The sequence below is a fragment of the Tenrec ecaudatus genome, chromosome 9 (genome assembly GCF_050624435.1).
Source record: "Tenrec ecaudatus isolate mTenEca1 chromosome 9, mTenEca1.hap1, whole genome shotgun sequence".
In the NCBI taxonomy this organism is placed as follows: Eukaryota; Metazoa; Chordata; class Mammalia; order Afrosoricida; family Tenrecidae; genus Tenrec; species Tenrec ecaudatus.
In genome coordinates, this window is record NC_134538.1 from 127,506,538 (window position 1) to 127,515,399 (window position 8,862).

Genomic DNA, 8,862 nt, shown 5'->3' on the forward strand with positions numbered 1-8,862 from the left:
ATTAACCAGATTTTAAAAAAAGAGTTGTATTAATATAAAAGAAATCCAAGGAAGGACATGCTACCTCACCACCAGTGGAGGTCCGACATCAGAATATTTGGAGTCACAGACAAGGTCACTCACTGCCTGGGCTTGCCAGATGGGATGTTGGGAAAGGAGGCGGCACAGTCTTCAGCAAAATATTTGAACACTTTCCAGGTGTGTCCATAGTCCCTGGACCGTTCGATTAGCGTCGCCGCGGGCCGAAAGGTCTATGAAAAAGTGAGTTACACTTGTGATGACTCCCAAAGGTAGGATTTTCTTCTTACCCTTTAGATTGAAAGTTTATATTCAAAATTTTAATTTTATTTTAAAAAAATATTATACAACAAAGACACCAAGAACTCTTTCGTGCATGTACTTACAAGTACATACTTTTATGCTCAAAGTTTAATTTCACTTTAATATTTTTATGCTTCTGTGAATAATAAGTTGCAGAAAGATGGGAAAAGAGAAAGTAGATAAATAAAAGAGGAAATGTAATTGATATCTTATAGCAGTTTCCGTGTGATTCTCTTTTGGTTCTCAGTTGGTACGAGCAGCTAAGGAGCCCAGCTGCTAACTTGAGTTGGAGGTTCAGGTCCACTGAGGGGCACCTTGGCAGAAAGACCTGGTGATCCAGTGACTTCTGAGAGATGAGCCCTCGGAAACCTACGGAGTTCAGTCCAACTGACGCATAGGCCAGGGTGGCCAGGAGTGGGAATTGACTCAGTGGCAACTGGTTTTGTTTGTATCCCCTGTGATTTCACCGCTGACGTTTCTCATTATGCCTCTATTGCTGCACCCGCCCCCCTGGCTTATAATGCCCCATTTGGAAGTTTTGTACCCATCCCTCACACTCGTACTGTCAATTTCATGTCACAGGATTCTAATTATACCTCTATTTCTGCACTTACCACTCTGGATTCTCTTCTCTTATGTGACTCGTTGGCAGTGAGTTTTGTTTTGAAGCCATCTCTGGCCTGTGAGCTTTTTCAGGGCAAAGAGTGTATGTGTGTGCGTGTGCCCGTTTGCAGGCCGACATCAACATTAGTACTGATAATGAAGGGCCTGGTGGTTTGCGCTGGCAACTGAGCACCGGTAGTAAAGGCCTTTAAGTGCTTCTTCTCCAGATCCCAATCTGCCCATATTTCCCTAAGGAATTTCCCTTCCTGCCCTCTTGTCTGTGCCCCTAATTTCCCAGGGTTTTCGGTTTTCCTTTTCACTGCAGTCCGTATTTCTGTTGTTCTTATTTTGCTTTTCTGATTAACAAGCAGGTTTGTTTGTTTTCAATCCAAGGACAAAAAGCCAGATGATGAAGCTCACATAGGAATCGACACAACCTTTTGTTTTCCACACGGAAGTGTCTGGCCAGGCCAACAGTGACTGTGTTGTAAGTGGACAAGGGTGCAGGCCTGGCCATCAGTACCTTAAAGGTCAGTATAAGATGGCTGAACTGAAATAACGCCTCCAGGTCCAGTGGGATGCTGATGTGATCAAGACCTAAAAAACCCCAAAACCCAGAAAGAAGAGAATCAGTAGCTTTGAGAGACCCTGCTTGTCATGTTAATACATCGTGGCCCCCTGCCGCTGGCAGGAAATACAATCTTTTTGAAATCCTATGGCAGGTGATCAGCACCGTGTCCCAGTCTGCTGGTCACTTCGTGCCCAGGTGAAGAGCTATGAGAGGGCAAGGCAGGATTTCTCCTGAGGTGCCCACACGACATTCCGGTGGTAACACACACGGCCACGGTGTGGCAGCATGACATCCCAGCAAGGGAGTACCAGCGTATTCTCCGTGGATGGTAAGAGACAACTCAGTTTCCCGTAGGCAAGTTACAAGGATGCACAGACAGGAGCTATCAAGCCTCAGCATGATGCAAACCGACACGCCCTTGTCTGCCAACAGCCACTAACAGATATTTGAACAAGAGGTCTACTGTCTGGGCATAAGACAGTTTGGACTCTCCCCTTTGGGGTGGGGATGTGTGGGCTGAGGACAAGACAGAAGTGTGCAGAACAGGATTTTGTTACTGAGCTAGTTACCCGTGGTGTGGTAGTTACTCATTGAACGCTAACCACCAGGTCGGCAGTTCAAAACCATCAGTCACTCTGCAGGAAAAAGATGGGACTTTCTACTCCCACAAAGAGTTACAATCCTGTTAAGACCCTGTCCTATAGGGTCACTATGAGTTGACAGTGACCCAATGGCAATCAGTGAGTGAGTGGGACTTAGCTGTAAAGTTATCCTTGATGGGTTACATATACTGGGCTGCTAACCTCAAGTTCAGCAGTTCAACTCCACTCCTTGCAAGAATGAGAATGGCTTTCTGCTACTGCACAACTCACTTTAAAGGAGATTTAACCAGGGAGTGGGGGTGGGGGTGGGCGGGATGCTGTAAGATAGGTGTGGTACTGATTGTACAATTCCCCTTGATATGGAGGACCAGTCAAACTATTCAATTGTATATGTAAACTGTGTGCCAATAAAACTGTTGACAAAAAAAGGGAAAAACAAATGATTTATAGCCCTAGAAATCCAAAGGGGGAAGTTCTACTCTATCCTATTGAACTATGAGTCAGAATCAAGTCAATGGTGGGTGTGGTGGGGCGGCATCCTGATTCTCTCTAGAGCAAACAATGTCCAATGGAAATGCAAGGACTCACACACAGATGCTTCCATTCCATAGCAGGCACCTTTTACAAAGTAAAAAGGAGCAGGTGACACGAATTTTAACGAAACATTTACCCCCAAACCATTACCATTGCAATACATGTAAAATTTAATAGTTCCTCTTTTATGCTCCCCTCCACCCCTATAAACGAAGACTCCAGGATGTATTGATGCTTTTGGCACATCTCAATCCACATTGCACACGCTCGCTCATTCACTACAGGTGGTTTGGGGCTGTCAAATTGGATGGAGTGTTTCTAAAGCACAGTAACTGGGCTGCCATCAATTGGGGATCAACTTAGCGTTCTAGGCCGAACCCGTGGGAGAAGGGCCTTTGCGTGGGAGCGCCATCTCATTCCAGGTCTGTCAGGGGCTGTCGACCTCTTCCCCAGGAAGTCTACTCTCCTTTCTCTGGAGAGTGCGTTAGAGGCCCCTTGTTTGACAAAACTGGCTCTGACATGGGTATATGCTTCCCGAGGAGATGCGGAGCAGATGCTGGGTGTGTGGGTGAAAACAACTGTGGAACGAAAATGGACACTGCTCCTCACTGAAGACAGACGATCACAGAATGCAGCCGGTGCTCGTTAAAGAGAGTCCAACTAGAGATCCAGAGGTAGGATCCAAAAGGAATCGGCATTTTGACCTTAACCTGACGACGGTTCATCTCAAGCACAGACGAGAACGCTGAGGACTAGGGAGCCTACCACTGACGATGACAGAACTTTGGAGAGCTCAGGAGACTGGTGATCCAAGGTGAAGGCGGACAATCAATACTGTCCAATGTTCCTATAGTCTGGGGATGCATGTTTGGCTGTGTATATTGCCACTAAAAATAAGCAAACTATAAAAGGGCTTCAAAGCATTTGTGAAAAAAATCTATCTTCTAATTTTCTTTTTCCATAAAGTTTTTGCATCGTCTTCGAACCACTGCCCCTTGACCACTCCAGGGGTGGGAGGGTAGAGGGGTGGTGCCAACCGCCCACATAATTACAAATCTGAGTGGAGTTTACAGTTCACTCTTGATCAACCCAGATTTGAGCTCCCAGGCCCATGCCAGTAACTGCTAGCCCCTCGCCTTTCCACCACCCGTAACTGGGCGGATGCACTACCCAAGTAGAGAGGATTACCATTACTTGACATTTTTAGGGGATACGCTAAACATTTGAGCTCACAGAAATAAATAACAACCTCAAGTTCAGCAGTTTTTTTCAGAAGAAAAAAATCTTCACACAAGTGTGTCTGCAGAATTCAAACCCTGACTCACACTCACACTGTCGATTCCATATCATAGCACACTAAAAATACCTCTATTTCTGCACTTACCACTCTGGTCTATGGGTGTAAAATGCACCTTGATTTCTCTAAAACAATCTATTCATGTTTACAATACTAAAAACAACTTTTGTTCCCAGAGGGAATCTACCGTCTTGTTTCAATCCAATAGAAATTCTTGTGGGGGCATTATTAAAACTGCTGGGTAGCCAGAATGGGGACACAGGTGGGGTTGCCTCAAGCCACAATAAGGAAGGGAAACCAGGCACCCATTAGGCACCTAAGGAAAAATCCAAACTGAGCATGTGCAGGCTAAGGCCAACACCCCCCGGCCACCCCCTTCCCCCCTAACACGTCTCCCCAGCCAGTGGGGATAAAAGCCAGCTGCAGCAGGCCCAGACCCCCCTCTCTGTCCTGGAGGGAGGGAAGTCCTCCCAGGTGCTGGCAGCACATCTGTGGGTGCCTGCTTTCTTGGTCTCAGGGGATTTCCTAGTTCAGCCCGCGTGGCTTGCGCTCCTGTGTAGATAGTGTGTACTTTTGGCGACTATAACACCTGAAAGCTTCCTTTCCCTCACAAAAGTCACGTGGATTACAAAAGTCCTGTGTCCCATGAATTCCCTCAGCATTGTGAAGCAAGAACTGAGGTACACCACCCCAGAAAGCTACCCAAACCATAACACAGAAAGGTGCTTTATTCAATAAAATCCAAAGAGATTTAAAAAAAACTTGGAAGAAATGTTCATCATACCATTTTCAGATTGTCAGCATTTCCTTTCTCCATCTGGTTCAAAATGTGTAATTACGTTCTCAATGGGGTGGCTGTTGGGATGGGAATATGGATCCCATGGAAATCTGGAATCACAGATGAAGCATTTTTGTTTCCTTTGGAAAACACTATAGTTTAAAAATAAAGGTTTGTAATTACGTATTGTTAATCTCAATTGAAAAACAAGCTGTACTTAACTACATTTGTCTTTCAATCTGGCTAAAAATAAAAATCAGAGGAAATAACAAGACATCACTCTCTGTCCCTACCCCAAGCACATCAACAGGTGCTTAAATACAACAGCAAACTAGATTTAAATATGACCTAGACATTTAAAAAATGTACATATTTAGGCTGAAAATATAAACGTATAGGGAGCTGATTTTTTTTCTCGTGCAGGTGATAAAAATCTAGATGATCTGATTATGAATTTAATCTGTAGAGAAATAATCAGGGTTTTTTGAGTTACAATTACTTCCTTAAGTCAACAAAAATATTTTGCAAGAAATTACTTTTAAAAAATGACAATAGGTTATCTCCAACCACCATCCTTTTCTATCTCAGATTTTACAAAGATTTGGTAGAAAACCTCACATAGAGATTTAGCTAAGTTTTTTTTTTTTAAATTAAACGGATAGACGGGCGGCTTCTCCTCTTCTCTCACAGCCTAATTGCCAAACGACTTTGTCGAGGATGGGGTTTTCAAGGTTACAAACCCCTGACCTTTGAGCTTGCTTAATTGACTGCACACATTAAAAACTGCACTGAAGATGCCTAAGGAGGTCTCCAAAGCTCCACCAGGAGCTTGCACAGTGGTTCAAGCAAATACGAGCCGGGGCCATGTATCACAATTCCCTGTACTGCCAAGGAGAGCTCCCTGGTGGGGTTGTGTTTAACTAAGCACAGCTGCTAACCAAAAAGTCAGTGTTTCAAACCCCTTAGTTGCTTGGTAGGAGAAACATGAGGCCGTTAGCTGTCATCAATATTTACAGCCTGGGAAGTCCTATGACTTCTCAGCTCTGCTGGGTCCTCTTGGGTCTCTGTGAGTTGGGATTTTACCCACAGGCAATGAGGTTTGGGGTTGGTGATGGAAGTGGCCTACCATGGCTTACTGTGCTGCCGGGGACATGGTGGATGTGGGCTGACTCTCTTTAACCTTGGTTTAGAAGTTGCACCTTGAGCTGGCCTAAGCCGTCTCTTGGCCTTTACTTCTGCCTGTCTTCTCCTCATTCACAACACTTGCTCCTTGTTGTTACCTGGGCCCACCGAGACCCCTCTTGCCTTAAGATATTAGCAATACTATTTGTAGGCCCTGATGCTTTGATCTCCCGTTTCTCTCTTCAGTTTCTCCATTTAAATGACCCCCCCTTCCACACTGCTACCACTTCCTCAACCCCACGGCCTCCTGCCACTTTCTGTCCCCTGGCCCTGATTTACATGTGTGTTATTTGTTGCCTGCCTACGTCATTAGACTCTAAGATGAACGAGGGCATGGACTTAGTGTTGTTTGTTGTCGTATCCCCATCCAGGAGCCTTGGTGGAGTAGTGGTTATGCATTGGGCTGCTAACCGCAAAGTCAGCAGTTCAAATCACCAAAGACAAGACTTCCTACTCCCGTGAAGAGTGACAGTCTTGGAAACCCACGGGGCAATTCTACCCTGTCCTGTATGGTTGCTATGAATCAGAATCGACTCGATGGCAGTGAGTTGTTGTATTCCCAGTACTCAGAGTAGTACCTCGTGCATACTAGGTGATCTATAAAATTGGTTAGGTGAGTGCATGATGGTTTTAATGGTTTCGTCAATCAATACAGTTCGTGTAAGTAAACCAGCCATTCAAGGTTTATATATATAGCTCATTTTAGAATCATGGACCTCTATGGCTCTTCAGTTGAAGAAAACCAAAGTTTCCCTTGGAAATTAAGGAGCAAAGGGTCCGCTTGCCCCAGACCCAACCAACCACAGCCCCACCCAAAAAGAACAGCACAAGTTATGTCTCTATATTAAAGTTTTTTTCCTAATAGTACTATGGGTCATTGAGGAAATGCTTAATTAAACTTCAGGGCTTGCTGATCTCCTTTCCATAGACATTTAGTTGTCTTATGGTAGACACTGGTTTGTTTTTCTCTGTGTTCTCATTGTGCAGCAAGCATGAGAAAACGAGAGCAGAGTCCATTAAGAGATGAAGTCTGTCTGTCTCCTCTGCCATGGTGAGGCTGGTCAGGGAGACCTGCTTTAATAGACGTTGCCCCGGATGGCTTTCTGTTTTCTCTCCTGAAATGATCACCTAGGAGCTTATCTGTCTCCATGGTGTTGCAACCAACTGATTAATCATTTTTCCAGCTTCTCTGAACTGCCCCGTGTATGAAACACAGACGCACACAAAGGAGTCGTCAGGACTCACCGCAGGATGAGGCCACACAGATGGTTACAGAAAGGCGAGGCCAATGAACCCAGTCAGTCCTGGTGATTACATGCAGAGCTAGTGGTGTGCAGGAGCACTTTGGAAGATGTTTTTGCCATCAATATGCTTGATAAAACTTTCTTTGATTTCTGTCTCAAGCTTGTCTTGATAACTAGGGCAGAACTTATTCCCACCACCCTTAAAAAAACACAATGATATTGTTTAATTGCTATATCCGTGAGATCCAAGTATTCTCCCTCCAGATTGGAAGATGCACTGTAAGGCTTGTCCCCACTGCATTTCTGCTCCATAGTTCTGCTATGGATATCTTTTGCTCCTGCTACTGCAGCAAGTTTATTAGTTTCAGTTTTTCCCTGAAGCATCGACTTCGGATGTGGGGCGCATTTTCCTTGGTAACTTAATGTAAGTCTCAAAGCCTTCTGCCAGAGCTCTATAAGTAACTTTAGCTCCGTTTGTCTCCTTTCTACCAAAATTTCAGAGCCAACCAGGAATGGAAACAGACTTTGAAGCTCTTGTTTAAAGTCTTCATCTGTATCTTTTAACTCCCATCAAAACTATGGCTAGTTGCAACTAAAACGGAAAAACCAAACTCAAGACCATCAAGAGGATGCTGACTATAGGTCAGGGTAGAACTGCCCCCGGGAGTTTCTGAGACTGTGACTCTTTATGGGAGCAGAAGTCCCTGTTTCTCTCTCAAGGAGTGGCTAGTGGTTTTGAGTGGCTGACCTTACGGTTAGTAGTCCAATGCGTAACTACCACACCACCAGCACTATGACCGGGATGTGGCAAAGGAAGCCATGAAGGTTTGAGAGGCAATAGTGAGCGTGCTTCCAGTTGTAGCTCTTCCAGCTGGTTTTTCCTGGTCTTCCATCTCTTTTCAAGGAACTGTCATCCACCTTCCCACAATTATGACTGTTCATAAGGTTGATGTTAATCTCGCACCCCCAACATCAGCGTCTTACATGATTTCTGAGAACCTGCCAGACACTGATGTTGTAGATGCTGAAGTTCCTCTTCCTGAATATTCTGAGACGAGTGATGTAGCTGGCCAGAGCTTGTCATAGCGGTACAGTCTTTGATAGCTTGCTGGCGATCATTAGCACCCTGTTGTCCGTTAGCAGCACAACCACCTTTGTTCCTTCAGGTCTGTGGGCTACAACTATGTCACTCTTGGCTTGTACGCAAATTGCCTCTCTTGCACAACCATCTTGCTTTGTATGGCCCTAAGGTTCACTGTACCCACCAATTCAACTCACTCATGGCCCAGATGACGTTAACCTCAGTGCTGCTAGCCCATCTCCCGAGCCAGGCCCTGCTGCAGTTGCAGGCTCAGCTACCTCATTCCCCTTTATCATCTTGTAATGGGTTAAAATTCAGCCTCCTATTCTGTAAACAATTTTGCAGCATCGTCTTGTTGAGGATGGCTGGAGAAGATTCCTCCTTGTGGGCTGTCCCAACTTGGCTAGCACTATAAGGCAATGTTGAAGAAAATCTTTTGCTTGGTAGCAATTTGTTGGACAATAGCTTGGGGGAGGAAATCCATTCCCCCTGCCTAATGAATATTTATTCAGTACTTATAGGCCCACCTGTAGTATTTTGTGAGTGTCATGATATTTTGAAGCTCTTTCCAGCCCTAAAATTTATGGTTTACCTTATTTTCTAGACTAACAAAATCTCATCAGGTTTATTTATGTCCATTTTGGGGCGG

The 8,862-nt window shown here is 44.9% G+C and overlaps 1 pseudogene; it reads right to left on the reverse strand.

Annotated features, from left to right (window-relative positions):
- Positions 1-7,211: 7,211 nt before the first annotated feature.
- LOC142457021 (atlastin-2 pseudogene) lies at positions 7,212-8,414 on the reverse strand (annotated as a pseudogene).
- Positions 8,415-8,862: the final 448 nt, after the last annotated feature.